The sequence below is a fragment of the Triturus cristatus genome, chromosome 3_1 (genome assembly GCF_964204655.1).
Source record: "Triturus cristatus chromosome 3_1, aTriCri1.1, whole genome shotgun sequence".
Taxonomy (NCBI): Eukaryota; Metazoa; Chordata; class Amphibia; order Caudata; family Salamandridae; genus Triturus; species Triturus cristatus.
In genome coordinates, this window is record NC_140583.1 from 2,092,424 (window position 1) to 2,114,043 (window position 21,620).

Here is a 21,620-nt window from a genome sequence, read left to right on the forward strand (position 1 = left end):
TCTGAAAAAGCAGTCTGGACATGTGCAATTAAAAAAATCTAAAAAGTGGATTCATAATGTGTCAGTCTGTAAAAGTGATTTTCACTTGCCAAAAAAAAAGAGCAGTAAGTGTGTATTTAAATTGGCAAACAAATTTCGTTTTGGGACTAATGTGAAAACATGACTCTGTGTGCAAATAGGAATTACAGGCAGAGATTTATTGCGTTTTGCTCTGGTGATTTCACAGTTGCATTAGTAGGAAAAAGGGGGAGCGATTTTTTGGGGGAAGAAGCAGACTCTTAGCACACACCCAGCTCCTTTCTATGTATAATCATGCACAGTATTTAGAAGCGAGTGGGGTTTTGAGGTTTCAGTCTGTAATGCAAATACATTCAGCATCACTAAGGCTGGTTGCCCTTGTTGGAGTGTAGGCAGTCACAGAGGATACACATGGTGGTGGTCTGAAAAAGCAGTCTGGACATGGGCTTTTTTTAAAAAATCTGAAAAGTGGTTTCATAATGTGTCAGTCTGTAAAAGTGATTTTCACTTGCCAAAAAAAAAGAGCAGTAAGTGTGCATTCAAATTGGCAAAAATATCAGACGGTATTTTAAAGAAATAAGTATTGTTTTTTGATGATATTTTTTAAGAATATTATGCATTTCTGTAATGTTAAGTTTAAGTGAGAAGAGATTCTGGGATTTTTTAATACAATCTTTGAGATTGTTATTTTTTTTTTGCCCGCTGTTAAATGATGAATGCAATTGCTTTCACAATTTAAAGTGAAATGCAATATATTCTGAAAACAGCAAAAATATGGCAAAAATATTTTTTGGTAAATATGTAAATACGTGTACTGTATTTTAAAATGTTTAAAAAATATTAATACTTTTTTCTTTTTTTCAGATTGATATAGAAAATTTACGAAAACTAGAACCATTTTTAAAGCAATTTTTTTTATAAAAAACAAATGAATAAATATTTTTTGGAGTGGGTATGGTAAGTCAATAATAATAATTGTAGTGTTTCAAAGTCCTTGTAATGTGATTATTGATTTTTAGTGTTTTTTAAAAAAAAAAAAAAAAAATATGCGCACCGTACGCGTACGGTAAAAAAAAAAAAAAAAAGTTTTTAAAAACATCTATAAAAAAAAGATGAAAGATAAGGTTGGCTCTTAAAAGAACCGTTGTGTTCATGCAGGGAGAGAGGAAAGAAAGAATGGGAAAATTAGTCTCTGTGACAAGTGTGCTGATCTATTTTGTTGTTCACTAGGGAAACACTGGTCTCCCTATGACAAATTAGATCATGACAAGAGGCACATCGAATATCAACCCTCCGAAATCGAGGGTTAATTTCCAGAGGGCCAGCAAAAGGAGATGCTCCCCCCACAGATGAAGGGCTCACCTGACCTGCAGAAGAAGGAGTCAGCCCTGCAGATGATGGTCCAGGCTGAGCTGCTGTGGATGTGCTTGGTTGACTTTCTGAAGAGTTACCTCCAAAAAGTTGAGCATGTGTCCTTTTGTGTACATCCTTGAGGTGCCTCATCATGGTATGATTCCCAAAGGAATACTTCCTGTCAGGATTACCTCTTGAAAGTACACGCTGACACAGCTTGCAAGTCACTAAGGGTGCATTTACCTTTAGCTGGCCTTCAGGAAAAGTAAAATAATCCCATACATAAGAGGTCTTTTGTTTCCTCGCTCTCTGCCTCAAGGTAGTGCTGCTAGTGCTAGCCTCACTCTCAGAAGGGCTCTGCTGTTCTGCCATCGTATCACAAAGACAACCCAGCTCCTTCTCCTAAGGGATCACAAGCAGAAATGAGGGGAATGGGTGTGGTGTAGGAGAGTTCTAGAACTGAAAGTTGTTTCAACCAATCAAAAGTTGTGTTTCATGATCACATGACCTACCGTACGCTTACGGTACGCTTACGGTACGCTTACGGCGCGGTTACGGCAAAAGTACGCATGCGCGTAAAAAAGACACGCGCTTGCGCGCATGCGCATAACAGTCACTACCCGACACTTCCGCGTAACGTGCGCGTGTAGCCTACACGCGTACGCGTCCCACGCGGAATACGCGCGGCTACGCAAATTGCGTAGCTATCCGCAAACAGCGTAGATAAATTACGGCCGTTGCGTAAACCGTACGCTTACCGTAAGCTTACGGTACGCGTACTAAAAAAAAGGAAAAAATGTACTGCAAAAAATTATAACATGTTTATTTTATGAAATATATTTAAAAAAACAAAAAAAGGAATTTTAAAAATGTAACCATAGTCTTTATAAAAGGTTAGAACATTAAATTACAAAAAAAATATGTTTAAAAAAATAGAAGAAAAAAAAAAATAGTATTTAAAAAACCTTGCAAATTCACTGAAACAACCATGGGTTTCACACACGTTATAGTTAGGAATTAGCATTTAAAAAACCTTGCTAATTCAATGAAAAAACCATAAGTTTCACACACGTTATAGTTAGGAATTAGCATTTAAAAAACCTTAGAAATTCAAAGAAAAAACCAAAGGTTTCACACATGTTATAGTTAGCTGGACATTTTACTCGTAAAAAACCATTGAAATTCCCCCGTTATAGTTAGTTAAGCTAACTATAACTCGCGCGCCCGCAATGCACTGCTGATGACGTCACATATTACATCACTCATGACATGGTCAGTGACATCACTCATGACATCACTGATGACATCTCAAATGACATCACTGATGACATCACTGATGACATCATCCTTGTGATAGAGTGACAGACCTCCTCTCACCCTAATATAACCTTTGATACACACATTCATAAATAGAGACTAAACTTTTCAAAACAATGGACATACCAATACCAGTTACAACAACCTCTTCAGTAATTCTAAGATCCACATACACATCCACTCATTCACCAACAGTCCTATACAGTCACTCATACATGTACTCACTCATCATATGTACTCATACACCTATACATCCTGTTACACAATGCCACTCATCCGTAGAGTTACTCACACACATAGTCACCCATGCTAATAAAGAATCAAACATCCGTTTACTTGCATATAGTTATACACACACCACCACACTTACTTCTACAAAAACTTACACATACTTAGTCTTTTAAACAATCACTTATAGAAACACATACTTATTCATACAGGAACTCTTTCAATCTCTCACTCTCACATATACTCACTTATATACACCAATAGTCACATATACTAGTTAAAAACATATGTAGTTACTCATAAAGACACTGTAGAGACAGTGATTCACTCACTAACACACCCATACACACACTCATCCACCCATGCAGTCCTGCACACATACTATCTTCAACACATACAAACAGTGAGTCACTCATTCATGCACCTATGCACTACGTAATACCCCCCACCGAACCATGCAGACACTCAGACTGATAATCAAAAAACCAACTAATAACCTATATAGACACTCATGTAGGTACTCACCAACCCATATAGCCACTTATACACAAAGTGAAAGACTGATACAGATATATACATATTTAAACATCACTCACTAAGCCATGTATTCACTATGATACACCTAATCAGTCAGTTACACAATCAATTTTTCATAAACAAATCATCCATTTAGACACTTATATACCCATTTATTCTTCCATCGACCTTGAGATATACATATATAAAACATATTTAATTTTCAGAAAAACACACATTCACGGGATGATGTCATCAGTGATGTCATCAGTGATGTCATTTGAGATGTCATCAGTGATGTCATGAGTGATGTCACTGACCATGTCATGAGTGATGTAATATGTGACGTCATCAGCAGTGCATTGCGGGCGCGCGAGTTATAGTTAGCTTAACTAACTATAACGGGGGAATTTCAATGGTTTTTTACGAGTAAAATGTCCAGCTAACTATAACATGTGTGAAACCTTTGGTTTTTTCTTTGAATTTCTAAGGTTTTTTAAATGCTAATTCCTAACTATAACGTGTGTGAAACTTATGGTTTTTTCATTGAATTAGCAAGGTTTTTTAAATGCTAATTCCTAACTATAACGTGTGTGAAACCCATGGTTTTTTCAGTGAATATATATATATATATATATATATATATATATTACCTACTGGCGGTCGCCAGTAGGTAGTTATAGTTAGGACCACGTTTCCATAGGAAAACCTCAACATTCTATTTTGAATAACTTTGGCGCCGGTCGACGAATCCTCGCGAATTTCTCAAAATAGGTGGGGCGCTACGCTCCGCTCCTACCCTGAAAGTCTCGGGGGGATCCGTCAAGCGGGGGCTGAGATAAAAGGGGGGTCCCAAAACGCGTTTTTCCCATGCATTTTTCCATAGGACCTTTAGAACGAGCTACAGCCCGAACGGCTGAACAGAATTACTCAAAATTTGGCAGAGAGGTAGTCCCTAGGTCAAGGAAGTGCCTTTTGTAGGTTTGGTGTAAATCTGTTCAGTAGATTCTGAGAAAATAGCCTTTAAATCAATATATATATCTGAGCCCGCTTACCGTACGCTTACCGTACGCTTACGGTAAGCGTACGGTGGCGTGCGCGAGCGCGATTCTGATTGGCTCTTAGATCTTAGTAAACATTCGAATCGGCCGAAACCAGGAAGCGGCGGCCGCCATTTTGTCTCTCGCACTGAGTGTTGTTTATCAAACATGATGGCCAAAAACATGTTACGGGGCTGTTTTGACAACTCCCTCCCACATAGTCATGTTGAGGGAGTCCACAAACATCCCCCAAGAGCAAAAACGGTTTTATTTTTTTTTCGGCAATTTCGCGGGGTACGCTTACCGTACGCTTACCGTAAGCGTACGGTAAAAAAATAAAAATTAAAAAAAACACTATCAACACTTACCCCATCCCCTGTGCTTTTTGTGGCCGAAGGCCACCAAATGTACAGGGCTTATTGTAAGGGAAAAAAACACTATCCACACTTACCCCACCCCCTGTGCTTTTGGTGGCCGAAGGCCACCAAATGTTCTGTGCTTATTCTAAGGGAAAAAAACACTATCCACACTTACCCCACCCCCTGTGCTTTTGGTGGCCTTAGGCCACCAAATGTACAGGGCTTATTATAAGGGAAAAAACCACTATCCACACTTACCCCACCCCCTGTGCTTTTGGTGGCCGAAGGCCACCAAATGTTCAGGGCTTATTATAAGGGAAAAAAACACTATCCACACTTACCCCACCCCCTGTGCTTTTGGTGGCCGTAGGCCACCAAATGTACAGGGCTTATTATAAGGGAAAAAAACACTATCCACACTTACCCCACCCCCTGTGCTTTTGGTGGCCGTAGGCCACCAAATGTACAGGGCTTATTAATAGGTAAAAAAAACGAAATTTTGGCAACATGAAATTATAAAATCGAAATAAAAAAAACACTATGCACATTGACCCCACCCCCTGTGCTTTTGGTGGCCGAAGGCCACCAAATGTACAGGGCTTATTAAAGTTGATAAAAACCGTGCACGGAACGAACTGCGTTAAGTGGGCGCGCACGCCTCAAATGGCGTAAAGTAACTTAGCATTTAAAAAACCGTACAAATTCACTAAAAAAACCATAGGTTTCACACACGTTATAGTTAGGAATTAGCATTTAAAAAACCTTGCAAATTCACTGAAAAAACCATAGGTTTCACACATGTTATAGTTAGCGGAAATTTTACTGATAAAAAACCAGTGAAATTCCCCCGTTATAGTTAGTGCAGGCAACTATAACTCACGCGACCGCAATCTTCTGCTGATGACATATGTGTCTTTATGAAAAAAAAATATTTGTAATATATGTATAGCTAAAAATGTATGGAAGAAGACATGGGCAAATAAGTGTCTAAATACAGTATTAGCATCAGCAGAGGATTGCGGTCGCGTGAGTTATAGTTGCCTGCACTAACTATAACGGGGGAATTTCACTGGTTTTTTATCAGTAAAATTTCCGCTAACTATAACATGTGTGAAACCTATGGTTTTTTCAGTGAATATATATATATATATATATATATATATATATATATATATATATTACCTATTGGCGGTTGCCATCAGTTAGTTACAGTTGGGACCAAAGTTTCCATAGAAATGTGTTTTTTGTTTTGCCATTAACTTTAGCGCCACTCGGCCAAATCTTCACAAATTTTTTTTAAACGCCCCTTTTTTGGTTCAGTTGCTGTGTTAAAAGTTTTGAGTTGATCCGTCAAGCGGGGACTGAGAAAAAAGGGGGGTTCCAAAACGCGTTTTCCCCATGTTATATCTATGGGGCTATTTCAATTTTTGAACATGACTACAGCCCAAACTGCTGAACGGTATTAAACCAAATTTGGCAGAAAGCTAGATGACTCAGTAGTTTCAGAGATAATAAAGTTTAAAAAACAATAGATATCTGTGGACGCTAGTCATAGAGGTGGACTTGCGGATCCTACTAAAATTTCATTGGCTGCAAATACTTCAACCAAGAAGTGTTGGCAGCCATCTTGGAACTGAGCTTGAAGCCGTGTCCCACAAAAAAAGAAATCAATTATGAAAAGGGGTAGGGTAGGAATACCCTGACACCTCAGATATGGTGGGGGGGTCCCACACGGACCCCACCAGTGAAAAAAAGTATTTATTTAATTTAATTTTGCACTGCTTATGACCACACATATTATATCAGTCATGACATGGTCAGTGATATCACTGATAACATCACTGATGAATTCTCAAATGACATCACTGATGGCATCATCCAGTGAATGTGAGTGTTTTTAAAAAGTTTTAAATATATAGATCAAGGTGTATTGGTGAATCACTGGTGTGAGAAGTTGGCCTGGTATATGCTGTTCACTAGTTCTAGTGACCACCTTGTACCATGCCAAGCAACCCTTATGGTGTGGTTGTAAGTCAACCTTTTCGGACTAGCTGCCCTAGTGGTAGCGTAGGCTAAGCAGTCTTTGAGGCTAAACTCGTGATGCGTGTTAAGCAAGCTGTTTTACCAATAGTAACCCCCTTTTATACCAATGAAAGGACACCACACAGATATATATTCAAAATATATATGTATTTATTTCTCAAAGTAACCCCTAGTCTCTTTATGAGCACAGGAGCACAAATCGTCAAACAAGATTATCACAGAATACACAGAAGTTGCACTTTATATGGATAGGCCCTGGTGGCCACTCAAACCATATACTAAAATAGTGGTATAAGTACCACGAACAGAAAAGGGAAAAGGCCTAGGGCCTCTAGAATCGCTGGGCCTACACGGAGCTAACTTCAGTTAGTGACCAGGAGGTCCACGGGTCGCGTGTGCAGAGCAAATAGTCACACGCGTGCTCCCATAGGTTTCAATGGGTGCGTAAAAAGTACAAAGTTACTGCAAAAGGAATCTTCCGGATGACCTAGGAACTCAAGATTTGGAACACAGGCACTAGAGATGTAATATTACACTTGGGCACAGGAGTGCCAGCTTTACCTCACCCACAGGAAGTGGGTGCATAGGCCTCGAAGTGCGTCGGGTTTCTTCTATCTGTTCCGTGGGGCCTGTAGACAAAAGTGCTGCAGGCGGTCGGTCGGGAAGAGATGCAGTGGATCCAAGAGTGGATCGGAGATGTTGAAGACCTGTAAGCAGAGGGGACAGTGTTCACAGTCACTAGCCAGTGACCAGCGTGGCACCAGGTGGGTACCAGGCGATGTCGGGTGCAAACAGGTGAAAGGTGTAGCTTGACTCTGCAGCCACGTGGTCCCTGAAGGTCGACGACGTCCAGGAGTCGAGTCACGAGCTGTCCCACGCAGGCTCTCGCTGTCGGCGGTGTCGGCGACTTGATCGAAGCAAACAAGCCTTGGCAAAAGCAAATGTTGTAGGCAAGGAGATAAGCTGATGGTTCTGACCAGCAAGGTCAGAGGAACTGCTCCTTTGGAGGGGAGCAAGGGCCAGTCTGGAGCAACCAGACCAGCGGTGTTTGTCGTAGATTTCGTCGCCAAGATGGCCACTAGCCAGCGGGCCAGCAACCGGTTAGGCGCGTCGAGTGGCAAAATGCAGAAGGGCCCCACGCAGATCGTGGAGATGCTGGAGGGCTCACCTTTGGTGCAGATGCTGCTCGAGGGTTGGGCTTCTCAGGACCCAAAGCACAACTTGGAGGGAGCCTCGGTTGTTGCACTGGTCAGCTTGTCGTAGTCGTTTCAAGATGGCTGGCTCCACGTGTCTCGGTGCCTCCACGGGTCTCCTCTTTGCAGGGACTGTGGATCGGGCGGTGAGAGGTCTGGAGGTCCAGGTCTTGTCAGTCTCTGGGCTCGGGCTCCGGCGGGAGGCGGCGGCAAAGCAGACGTTGATTCGCTGGATGGTGCTTGCGTTAGCAAGGTGGTCACTCCCTGACCACAGGGGAGATTGGCTTCAGTCCTCTGTGCGGCAGAGCGTCGAAGTTCCCGTCTTCTTCTTAGTTTTAAGTTGATTCCAGGATGTCTGAAGTCTTAGGACACAGCTCCTACCTTTAAGCGGATTCTAGGGGCCGGACTACCTGCTAGGTCCCTCCCTAAGGGTGGGACCAGGAAGGGGGGTGGTTACACCCCCAATCCTTTGTCCAGCTCGCCCCAGGCCCGGGACTGGTGTGCCCCAGGACCGGTTTGAACTGGCATATGCCCCGAGGCTCCTTGTGAGCCACAGGCATGTCTGGTTTCTTTCAAGCCCTACCTGACCAATACACAAAATCCTGTCTGGGGTGGTGCACGCACCTCCCCTGGCAGGAAACCCTTTGTCCACACCTCCCAAGCTGGAAGGACTCCCAGCAGCAGGAGGGCAGACTTGTGTCTGTGGTGGCAGCATCCATTTTGTGGAGCTGAGGCTATGTCTGATTTTACCCGGGTTTCAGGTACTGTACATGTCGTGTCCCTCTAGAAGGGTGGAATGCTAACCCTGTCGCCAGAATTGGCGAGGGGTTAGTATTCCAATTCGTATGACACCTTACTCGACATGTTTTGATAAAGCCAAACCAAAGTTAGCATTTAACCGCGAGGTTCATAATGCACTTAAGAGTATATGGTATGACGATATCTGGAAACAGTAGAAGGAAGTTGTTCCGACCACTGCAGACAGGCTCAGCTCATGCCAGAGCACCATCTCACATGGAACCAAGCACTCTGCCTTCAGGATTGTTAAGGCCTGCCATAGGAGTGACTTATAGGTTACCAGGTGTCCCATTTAAGGTTAGGTATAGGTATACTACACCTAAGTAAGAGGTGGTTACACCAACTTACCCCAGCTGAGTGATCAGCCAGTTGTGTCAGATTTGTTAGGCCAAGCCTGGGGTGGCATAATACATGCTTCAGCCCCGGGCAGGCCTTGGGTACACCAATGCCCTGGGTACCTAGTGTACACTGGTACAGGGGCTGACAGGGTGATCCACTTCCAATTGGTTATGCACCTAAGGTGCATAGTTTTAATTTAGTAGAGAGAACAGCAGGCTGGGGGTCTGATTGGCAGGCCCACAGCCTCAGTATGTCAAAAACCAGTGAAGCAAAAAGCAAAAATTTGGGGTGACCATAGGATAGCAGACCCTACTCTCCTACACAACCCCCCCCCCCAAACGCTGGGACATTAAACTAGCCTTGACCAGTCTCGTCTTCATGTCCTAAGTGGAAGTACCTGGAGAGACCATCTGCATTCCCATGGTCAGTACCTGGCCGGTGCTCCACTGTAAAGTCCATACCCTGTAGGGAAATGGACCACCTAAGCAGTTTGGGATTTTCACCCTTCATCTGATTTAGCCACAAGAGGGGCTTATGGTCGGTCTGAATCTTGAAGTGAGTGCCAAACAAGTATGGCCTCAGCTTCTTCAGGGCCCACACCACAGCAAAGGCCTCCCTCTCAATAGCTGACCAATTCTTCTCTCTGGGGGTCAACCTTCTGCTAATAAAAGCAATGGGTTGGTCTTGACCATCTACATTAAGTTGTGACAGCACAGCTCCCACACCCAACTCAGAAGCATCTGTTTGGACAATAAACTCTTTGGAGTAGTCAGGACTTTTCAGGATAGGTGCAGAGCACATGGCCTCCTTCAGGTCATCAAATGCCTTTTGACAGCTTACTGTCCACTGAACCTTTTTGGGCATCTTCTTGGATGTCAGATCATTAAGAGGAGTCACAATGGACCCATAGTTCTTAACAAACTTCCTGTAGTACCCAGTCAAGCCCAAGAAAGCTCGAACTTGTGTCTGGGTGGTTGGAGGGGACCAGTCCTTGATGGATTGGATCTTACTCTCCAGTGGTTGAACTTGGCCTCCACCTACAAGGTGGCCCAAATATACAACCTTACTCTGCCCTATCTGGCACTTAGTAGCCTTGATAGTGAGGCCTGCACTCTGCAGGGCCTCAAGAGCCTTCTTCAGGTGGATCAGGTGATCCTCCCAGGTGGAGCTAAAGACAGCAATGTCATCAAGATATGTGGCGCAAAAGTCATCCAACCCAGTAAGGACTTGGTTCACCAGCCTTTGGAAGGTGGCAGGTGCATTCTTCAGACCAAAGGGCATCACCACAAACTGATAATGCCCACCTGGGGTTGAGAATGCTGTTTTGGCCTTAGACTCCTCAGCTAATCTGATTTGCCAATAGCCAGCTGTTAAGTCAAATGTGCTCAAAAACTTTGCAGAAGCAAGCTTGTCTATGAGCTCATCTGCCCTTGGAATAGGGTGTGCATCTGTCCTGGTGACAGCATTGAGTCCTCTGTAATCCACACAGAACCTCATCTCTCTCTTGCCATCTTTGGTGTGAGGTTTGGGGACCAGAACCACTGGGCTAGCCCAGGGGCTCTCTGAGGGTTCAATGACACCTAATTCCAGCATTTTATGTACCTCAGCCTTTATACAGTCCCTGACGTGGTCAGGTTGTCTGTAAAGCTTGTTCTTTACAGGCAGACTGTCACCAGTGTCCACAACATGGGTACACCAGTCAGTTTGACTAGGTATCAAGGAAAACATATGTGAAAATGATTGTAGAACCTGTCTACATTCAGTCTGCTGATGGGCAGTGAGGTTGCCTCCAAGGGTCACTCCTTCAACTGAGCCATCTTCAGGGTTCTGAGACAACAGGTCTGGGAGAGGGTCACTCTCTTCCTCCTGTCCCTCATCTGTAGCCATGAGCAAGCCCATGTCTGCCCTGTCAACATATGCTTTAAGCCTGTTAACATGGAGTACCCTGTGGGGACTCCTGGGAGTTCCTAGGTCCACCAAGTAGGTGACCTCTCCCTTTTTCTCCAGGATTGTATGGGGTCCAGACCATTTGTCTTGGAGTGCTGCTGGGGCCACTGGCTCCAACACCCATACCTTCTGTCCTGGCTGATACTCAACCAAGACAGCCTTTTGGTCATGCCAAGCTTTCTGTAAGGCCTGGCTTGCCTCAAGGTTTTTGGATGCCTTCTCCATATACTCAGCCATCCGGGAGCGGAGACCAAGTACATAGTCCACTATGTCGAGCTTAGGCTTTTTGAGAGGTAACTCCCATCCTTCCTTCACCAAACACAGTGGGCCTCTCACAGGGTGCCCAAACAACAATTCAAAGGGGCTATAGCCAACCCCCTTTTGTGGGACCTCTCTGTAAGCAAACAGAAGGCAGGGTAGAAGGATGTCCCATCTTCGCCTGAGCTTTTCAGGTAATCCTTTGATCATACCCTTTAGGGTCTTGTTGAATCTCTCAACAAGCCCATTGCATTGTGGGTGATAAGGGGTGGTGAACTTGTAGTTGACACCACATTCCTTCCACATAGCTGTCAAGTATCCTGACATAAAGTTGGTACCTCTGTCAGATACTACCTCCTTAGGAAACCCCACTCTGGAGAATACTCCCAGCAGGGCCCTGGCCACAACAGGTGCTGTAGTGGTCCTAAGGGGAATTGCCTCTGGATACCTGGTGGCATGATCCACTACCACCAGTATAAATCTGTGCCCAGATGCAGTGGGAGGATCCATGGGACCCACTATATCTATTCCCACTCTTTCAAAGGGAACCCCCACCACAGGTAGTGGTATCAGGGGGGCCTTTGTTGTGCCACCTGATTTGCCACTGGCTTGGCAGGTGACACAGGAGCGACAAAACTCCTTTGTATCTTCATTCATATGAGGCCAGTGAAAGTGAGGGACAAGTCTGTCCCAGGTCTTATTCTGGCCTAGGTGTCCTGCTAAAGGAATATCATGGGCCAAGGTAAGAAGGAAGCCCCTAAATTGCAGAGGTATAACCAACCTCCTGGTGGCACCAGGCTTGGGGTCTCTAGCCTCTGAATAAAGGAGCCCTTCATCCCAATAAACTTTATGGGTACCTTGAGCATTCCCAGCAGCCTCAGCAGCAGCCAGCTGTCTGAGGGGTTCAAGAGAGGGACAGGATAACTGAGCCTGCCTCAAGTCAGCCCTTGAAGGTCCCCCTGTCCCCAGAAACTCAACCTGGTCAGGTTCAAGCTCTTCATGGACAGTTCCTTCAGGGTCCTCTAGATCAGCTTCCTGGGAAGGCTGATCATCACTCTGAGGCAGGGGGGAAGGCACAGCCTTGACCCTCCTGTTCTTCTTCTTGGTAGGTGCTTGGTCCATTGTTCCAGGATCCAAGACCTGTGGTTCAGTGAGGCACTTTTTGGCCTGTGACCTGGTCACAGCAAGGACATGTGATGATATACCTAACATCTCTGCATGAGTCCTGTACTCCACTTCTGACCATAGAGAACTCTCTAGGTCATTGCCCAACAAACATTCTACTGGGAGGTCTGCACTAACCACAACCCTTTTGAGGCCAGTTACCCCTCCCCATGAGAAGTTAACAACTGCCACACTATGTGAAGTAGTGGCATTGCTGGCATTGGTCACCAGGTAATTCTCACCTGGTATGTACTGTCCAGGATCCACAAAGCCTGGTGTCACCATAGTGACACTGGCACATGTGTCCCTGTAGGCTTGAGCCACTTTGTTATTAATTAAAGGAGTCTGTCTGTACTTGCCCAGGTTACTGGGGCTCACAGTCAGGGACAAATCAATGTCCCCATCACAGATCAGGACTGCCTGTGTCAGGGTTCTGTCTAAGTCAGAATCTCCTTCAGTTCCCATAGTGATTCCCACTACACCCTTTGTCTGGGGACCAACACTGCTAACAGTAGTACTGGGAGCAGGTGCCTTAGGGGCCACAGTGTTGGGGGCTCCACCCTTTTTGCAATCACTAGTCCAGTGAGTTGTATTTTTACAATGATTGCACCAGGGTTTCTTCTGACCTTCTTTCTTCTTTTTGGACTGTTGGGACCCACCCTCCTTAGCAGTAGTTTGGGGCCCTGTTGAAGACTTCTGGTCTTTAGGTTTCTGATCTCCACCCTTTTGGTCTGTTTTCTTCTGATCACCCCCTTGGCCCTGGTTCTGGTTCTTTTGCTTAACCCTGGTTCTGACCCATTTGTCTGCCTTCTTTCCCAATTCTTGGGGAGAGGTCAGATCAGAGTCAACCAAGTGTTGATGCAGTTGCTGGTTTTGACAGTTATTTAAAATCTGTTCTCTCATCATCAAATTATACAATCCTGTAAAATCAGATACCTTACTTCCCAGCAACCAACCCTCCAAAGCCTTAGTGGCACATTCAACATATTCAGACCAGTCCTGAGTCTGTGTCTTTTGGGTGTCTCTGAACATTAACCTGTACTGTTCAGTGGTTAAGCCTAACCCATCAACTAGAACACTCTTCAGGACTCTGTAGTTTCTGACATCCTCTTCTCTAACAGTGAGGAGTCTGTCTCTGCCTCTTCCCTCAAAGGAGAGCCAGAGGATTGCTGCCCACTGGTCTTCAGGAACCTGATGTACTTTGCAGGCTCTCTCAAGAGCAGTTATCCACTTGTGGATGTCATCCCCACTTTTGTAGGGGGGCACAACCTTAGACAGGTTTCTATTATCGAAAACCCTATCTTTGTCCTTAGGGACAATGCTGCCACCAGTGGGTATAGACCCACTCTCTTTATGCTGTCTAGCCTTGCTAAGTTTCTCTTCCATCAGGGCTACTTCTAGCTCCTGCTTCCTGATCCTCAGCTGGGCTTCTTGCATCTTGGCCTCATGTTCCCTCCTCTGAGGGGTGGTCATCCTTCTCCTGGAGTGACCTTGAGAGCCTCTAGAGCCATGGGAAGCATTGGAGTCACCTGAGCGATTCCTTTGCCTTCCAAGCCCTGTGTTAAGTCCACTGGGGAGATCCAGTGGGGTGAACCCACTGTCAGTCCCCAATAGCCTTGGTTTAGCTGGGCCAAGTATAACACTTGGCACTGGGCTAGTTCTCCCTTCATCCTCACCACTGTCTGTATCCCCCTCACTTTCCTCCTCTGTAGTATGGTTCTCATCTAAGGGATGGCTATTGGAAAGGGGTACCTCAGTGGCATCTTCAGAAGGGGGGCCTCCTGTTCCTGTCCCTAAGGGGGCTAACTGGGAAGCTCTCTTGAGCTCTCTTTGATTCTCATCATCTTGCAAGAGTGCTCTGAGCACAGCAGAGGTAGGGTTCTTGGGCTGTTTAAGGCCTCTAAGAGTTGCCAAATGCCTGAGCTCATTCTGATTAAGGGTAGCAAAGATGGATGGTGCCCTCGGGGGGTCACTCTCAACAGAGATGGGTACAGTGGACCCCTCTGCCCCAGCCATTGCTCTTAAGTGTGGGTGGATGTGTTGCAATCTACCTACACTTGGGTTTACCTACTAAACCTATCTAGTAGTTGTAGTCAGGGTGTGCTACTCCCTTTGCTCTACAACAACTAAGTTCAGTAGAACTTAAGTATATCTAATCTTGTTTTATATGTACCTACAGGTACCTATGTGATCTTTCAATTGGTAACCAAGAGATTACAATGGTAAAACACAGCAAGCTCAAATCCAACCGCTGCTCACCAATGTGAGAAGTTGGCCTGGTATATGCTGTTCACTAGTTCTAGTGACCACCTTGTACCATGCCAAGCAACCCTTATGGTGTGGTTGTAAGTCAACCTTTTCGGACTAGCTGCCCTAGTGGTAGCGTAGGCTAAGCAGTCTTTGAGGCTAAACTCGTGATGCGTGTTAAGCAAGCTGTTTTACCAATAGTAACCCCCTTTTATACCAATGAAAGGACACCACACAGATATATATTCAAAATATATATGTATTTATTTCTCAAAGTAACCCCTAGTCTCTTTATGAGCACAGGAGCACAAATCGTCAAACAAGATTATCACAGAATACACAGAAGTTGCACTTTATATGGATAGGCCCTGGTGGCCACTCAAACCATATACTAAAATAGTGGTATAAGTACCACGAACAGAAAAGGGAAAAGGCCTAGGGCCTCTAGAATCGCTGGGCCTACACGGAGCTAACTTCAGTTAGTGACCAGGAGGTCCACGGGTCGCGTGTGCAGAGCAAATAGTCACACGCGTGCTCCCATAGGTTTCAATGGGTGCGTAAAAAGTACAAAGTTACTGCAAAAGGAATCTTCCGGATGACCTAGGAACTCAAGATTTGGAACACAGGCACTAGAGATGTAATATTACACTTGGGCACAGGAGTGCCAGCTTTACCTCACCCACAGGAAGTGGGTGCATAGGCCTCGAAGTGCGTCGGGTTTCTTCTATCTGTTCCGTGGGGCCTGTAGACAAAAGTGCTGCAGGCGGTCGGTCGGGAAGAGATGCAGTGGATCCAAGAGTGGATCGGAGATGTTGAAGACCTGTAAGCAGAGGGGACAGTGTTCACAGTCACTAGCCAGTGACCAGCGTGGCACCAGGTGGGTACCAGGCGATGTCGGGTGCAAACAGGTGAAAGGTGTAGCTTGACTCTGCAGCCACGTGGTCCCTGAAGGTCGACGACGTCCAGGAGTCGAGTCACGAGCTGTCCCACGCAGGCTCTCGCTGTCGGCGGTGTCGGCGACTTGATCGAAGCAAACAAGCCTTGGCAAAAGCAAATGTTGTAGGCAAGGAGATAAGCTGATGGTTCTGACCAGCAAGGTCAGAGGAACTGCTCCTTTGGAGGGGAGCAAGGGCCAGTCTGGAGCAACCAGACCAGCGGTGTTTGTCGTAGATTTCGTCGCCAAGATGGCCACTAGCCAGCGGGCCAGCAACCGGTTAGGCGCGTCGAGTGGCAAAATGCAGAAGGGCCCCACGCAGATCGTGGAGATGCTGGAGGGCTCACCTTTGGTGCAGATGCTGCTCGAGGGTTGGGCTTCTCAGGACCCAAAGCACAACTTGGAGGGAGCCTCGGTTGTTGCACTGGTCAGCTTGTCGTAGTCGTTTCAAGATGGCTGGCTCCACGTGTCTCGGTGCCTCCACGGGTCTCCTCTTTGCAGGGACTGTGGATCGGGCGGTGAGAGGTCTGGAGGTCCAGGTCTTGTCAGTCTCTGGGCTCGGGCTCCGGCGGGAGGCGGCGGCAAAGCAGACGTTGATTCGCTGGATGGTGCTTGCGTTAGCAAGGTGGTCACTCCCTGACCACAGGGGAGATTGGCTTCAGTCCTCTGTGCGGCAGAGCGTCGAAGTTCCCGTCTTCTTCTTAGTTTTAAGTTGATTCCAGGATGTCTGAAGTCTTAGGACACAGCTCCTACCTTTAAGCGGATTCTAGGGGCCGGACTACCTGCTAGGTCCCTCCCTAAGGGTGGGACCAGGAAGGGGGGTGGTTACACCCCCAATCCTTTGTCCAGCTCGCCCCAGGCCCGGGACTGGTGTGCCCCAGGACCGGTTTGAACTGGCATATGCCCCGAGGCTCCTTGTGAGCCACAGGCATGTCTGGTTTCTTTCAAGCCCTACCTGACCAATACACAAAATCCTGTCTGGGGTGGTGCACGCACCTCCCCTGGCAGGAAACCCTTTGTCCACACCTCCCAAGCTGGAAGGACTCCCAGCAGCAGGAGGGCAGACTTGTGTCTGTGGTGGCAGCATCCATTTTGTGGAGCTGAGGCTATGTCTGATTTTACCCGGGTTTCAGGTACTGTACATGTCGTGTCCCTCTAGAAGGGTGGAATGCTAACCCCGTCGCCAGAATTGGCGAGGGGTTAGTATTCCAATTCGTATGACACCTTACTCGACATGTTTTGATAAAGCCAAACCAAAGTTAGCATTTAACCGCGAGGTTCATAATGCACTTAAGAGTATATGGTATGACGATATCTGGAAACAGTAGAAGGAAGTTGTTCCGACCACTGCAGACAGGCTCAGCTCATGCCAGAGCACCATCTCACATGGAACCAAGCACTCTGCCTTCAGGATTGTTAAGGCCTGCCATAGGAGTGACTTATAGGTTACCAGGTGTCCCATTTAAGGTTAGGTATAGGTATACTACACCTAAGTAAGAGGTGGTTACACCAACTTACCCCAGCTGAGTGATCAGCCAGTTGTGTCAGATTTGTTAGGCCAAGCCTGGGGTGGCATAATACATGCTTCAGCCCCGGGCAGGCCTTGGGTACACCAATGCCCTGGGTACCTAGTGTACACTGGTACAGGGGCTGACAGGGTGATCCACTTCCAATTGGTTATGCACCTAAGGTGCATAGTTTTAATTTAGTAGAGAGAACAGCAGGCTGGGGGTCTGATTGGCAGGCCCACAGCCTCAGTATGTCAAAAACCAGTGAAGCAAAAAGCAAAAATTTGGGGTGACCATAGGATAGCAGACCCTACTCTCCTACAACTGGGTGTATATATAGCTGTATGGATGATTCTGTGGGTGCATGACTGACTGACTCAGTGAATGCATGGGTGAGTGACTGGTTATGTGAATGGCTGTATGGGTGATTGATTGGTTGTCTGAATATCTGTTTGGGTGTCTGAGTGACTGTGTGGGTAGGTGACAGGTTTTGTGACTGCCTGTATGGATTTTATTTTATTTATTTATTTATTTTATTTGTAAAGCGTCTGAATCACCCCTCAAGAGGTATCTCCGTGCTGTGGGGCGTGCAACTGTCAGAGCAGACCAGATGCAGGGAGTTTCGAAGAGCTCAGTCTTAAGAAGCTTTCTAAATGAAAGATACTCAAGGCATTTCCGAAGATGGTTCAGGAGCTGGTTCCAGTAGAAAGGGGCTAAGTAAAAAAAAACGTTCCCACCCATGTGAGATTTCTTGAAGCGGGGAATGTGGAGCAAATATTTCTCTTCTGTTCAAAGAGGTCTACTTGGATGAGCTTTTCAGCTAAATAACCAGGTCCTTTGCCATTTCGTCATGAATGAGTGGGTGAGTCAGAGGCTGTATGGGTTGGTCAGTGTGTGTGTGAGGGGCTGTATGAGTGAGTGAGTGTGTGTATGGCTGTGTGGGTGAGTGAGTGGATGTGTCAGCAGTATATGGGTGAGTAACTGGGTATGTGAAAATCAGTATGGGTGAGTGATGGGATATACTGTTGAATGAGTGAGTGAGTGAATAGGAGAGTGGCTGTATGGGTGAGTTGTGTTTGTGTCAGTGACTGTATAGGTGTTTGAGTACGTGTTAGAGTAAGTAAGTGGCTGTGTTTGTAATTGAATGGGTGAGTAAGTGGCTGTGTGATTGACTGTATGGGTGAGTGAGTAGGTGTGTGAGCAGCTCTGTGCATTACTGCCTCAGTGTGTGAGGGGCTGTATGGGTGTATGAGTGATATATCAGTGGCTGTACTAGTGAGTGAAAGGGTGTAAGAGTGGATGTATGGGTGAGTGATTAGATGTGTGTGTAGATATATGAATAAGTGAGTGTTTCTGTAAGTACTGGTATGGGTCTGTGAAAAGGTTTGTGAATGGCTGTGTGGGAGTGGGTATATGAAAGTTTCTATGTGGGTCTCAGTGGGTGCATCAGTGATTGTGTGGATGATGTGATCAGTAATGTCATCAGTGATGTCACTTGAGATGTCTTCAGTGAGGTCATCAGTTATGACACTGACCACATCAAAAGTGGTGCAATATGTGAGGTTAGAAGAAGTGCATTGCGGTGGCGCGAGTTATTAGTTAGGTCAGCTAACTATAACTGCTAAATTTCACCGTTTTTTTACGAGTGAAATATGAGCCTATTTATAACAGTCCTGTTTTTTTTGTGAATTTCTAAGGTTTTTTAAACGCTAACTCCTAACTATGATGTCCATGTAACCATTGTTTTTTTTCAGTGAATTTCTGTGGTTCTTTTAAGTAGTAGTCGCGTTTGCAGAGTGTTGGAGAAAAGGGGCGGGCCTCTAACCAGCTCTCACGAATCATGCTGTGTAGGACTTACAGGAGGTACCAGGAGGGCTTCTTTGCCCCCAAGGTTCCTCGGGAGTAAAGTGGACTTCATCCACCAATCAGTAGTGCACCAGGAGGCGCATTTGCAGAGGGGTGGAGAAAGGGGGCGTGGCTTCCAAAGACATCCTAGCAATCCCGCTGTGCTGGACTTACTGAGGATAACAGAACCAAAATATTGTGAAGGCAAGTTTCTATAAGTAACATTTTACTATATATAGATTCAAATATATTTATCTTTGATAGATTAGTTGATTGTGAAATCATCCATTCACTGAAAAACCTTTGGCATTCACATTCGATGGACCTGTGATTTTATACTCTTTCTTTGCAGGTTGCATATTTATTCTATAATCATTGACTTATTTCTTAACATTTTTTACCAGATTTATACTGATTGTCAAGTTAGAGAGCTGCAAAGTCAGACTTACCACTCCACCAGCTCCACCGGCTCCAGCTGCTCCACCTGCTGCACTCTAGGGGTCAAGGAGAAAACGGTGTTAAGTAAAGGCCAGTGCATACCAGAAAAGTTTATTTACACACTACTTTTTTTTTAATATGACCGGAAAAACTGTAACAGTTAGTAAGAACCTTACATGAAGTAATGGTTACAGATTACAGTTTGAACAGAAAACAAATGCAGACCTAAAACACCTGAGTGGAATAAAAGCATGTGAACTGTCCTTCAGGAGTGGGGCAACTTAACGTCAAGAAGACAAAGTCATCACAAAACCATCAAACACAGCTCTGGGTAGCAACAGCTCCTTCTCCATCCGAACAACTGCCTGTGACCTCGCCTTGCCAGAGCAGACAGCACAGGAAACCATCTGTGTGGCATGTTTTAAGATTGCATTCTTATGGTGGTGGCAAGTCATGTTGAACTGTGGTATATGGCCTTAGGGGGTCAACTTGAGGTAGCAGGTGAAGAGGTGGTGTGGTGATGGAGAATTTGTGCCATCCTAAACAGTGCCTTCCATGCCGACCAGGAACACTGGGAGAAAGATGGAACAGGGCAATACTGGACCCTCAGTAGCTTGGCCATGGGGTCTGTGGACCTGTGAAAGAGGCTGAAGCACCTGTGAAGAGGAAAGGTAGCACAGCTAAGGTAAAAGAGGACAGATAGCAACGGAGAGGTTATCGAGGACCTCATACAAAAATACACAAGCATGGAACAAGCCCTCAATCTCTACAGAGGAAAGTGCTCTGGCTGGAACAAAATGCAAAGAACTCAAAAATAGGTTCTGCCGGGTCACTTTCAGAATTGGAGAATGGATGGAGAAAGAAAGAACAATGGTTTGGAAGGCATTTCTATAAGCCTTCTCATGATTGTTCAGAGAACAAAGACATTTCCAGCATTAGGGAAAAAAGACTCTTGTGCTACACAATCAATCACATGTAACCTTAGCCAGAAAACATAGAATGAAGCCAACAATGGATCACCCTGGCCAGTGAGAAGATCCACTAGCGATGGACAATTCCAGCTGTACTGGGGTTTGGACTAGCCGATGAGCTCACACAAACGAGATCGGTTGAGGAAGGCAGGTGACTCGGGAAGCTGGATCCTCCTGAAAACAGGTGAACTAGCCACCCAACAAACCAGTGGAGGTACAACGATGTTAGATGCATCAGAGAAGCAGGCTAGAGCATAACATATGCAATCACAGAAAGAAGTTGATTCTTTGAGTGGAGGAGTCCAGTGAGGTGTTAAAAACTGCATCACTAAAAGGGCAGAGGAGGGGCTTTAATACAATAATTCATCATTAATCAATTTAGAATAAAACATCCAAGGCTTCTTGAAGTATGGCGAGTGTGACACCTTAAGAAGATAGACCTTCGACTTACATGCACACATGACCCACACACACATCAACCTCTTACTAATGACATTTGTGCTATGCAAAGGTTAGTATGTATTAGAGATAGCAGCATGCTGGTTCACAACTACACCCGTCTGCCGCTAATATACAGCTAAAGGTTATAAAGCTCTATGCTGAGAAGGTTGTGCCTAATTGATGGAATATGGAAGGACTAATATATGTTTAAATGCTCAAAGAGGGTTAAGGAAGCGTTGCACAATATTCTGAGGGTAACAAAACAGAGGACATATCCATGGTAGGTATGGGATGAACTAAAAGCTGTAGTGTGGGGAGAAGTAACTACAACAGCATTGGAGCTCCAGATGCTTTACACAATGAAGCAGGAGAAACCACAGGTACATAAAGAGTTGTAACGACAAGACAAGAACACCAGGGGGCAGATTTACTAAGAATGTATACAACGCAGTGCAGCAAGGCACATTGTTGCATTGCGTGAATGAGAGAGAGCTGAACAGCGCCATATTTACAAAGATATGGCATAGTCAGCTCTTGCACACCTGGGATTGTGGCTGCCTAGCACCAACGCAGGCACCCTTGCGCCTCATTGCAAGGGCGCCTGTATTATGAGCGGAATTGGTTTTGTGCAGGCAGGTATACCTTCCTGAACAAAAACAGTCA

The 21,620-nt window shown here is 45.5% G+C and overlaps 1 long non-coding RNA gene across 1 annotated transcript in view; it reads right to left on the reverse strand.

Moving 5' to 3' along the window:
• Positions 1 to 19,548: 19,548 nt before the first annotated feature.
• The window catches only part of LOC146859564 (uncharacterized), a 72,264-nt gene continuing 70,192 nt past the window's right edge, over positions 19,549 to 21,620 (reverse strand). The window contains exon 4 of the long non-coding RNA XR_014979033.1: positions 19,549 to 19,601. This is a non-coding gene — a long non-coding RNA (uncharacterized LOC146859564). The remainder of the gene's footprint in view (positions 19,602 to 21,620) is intronic.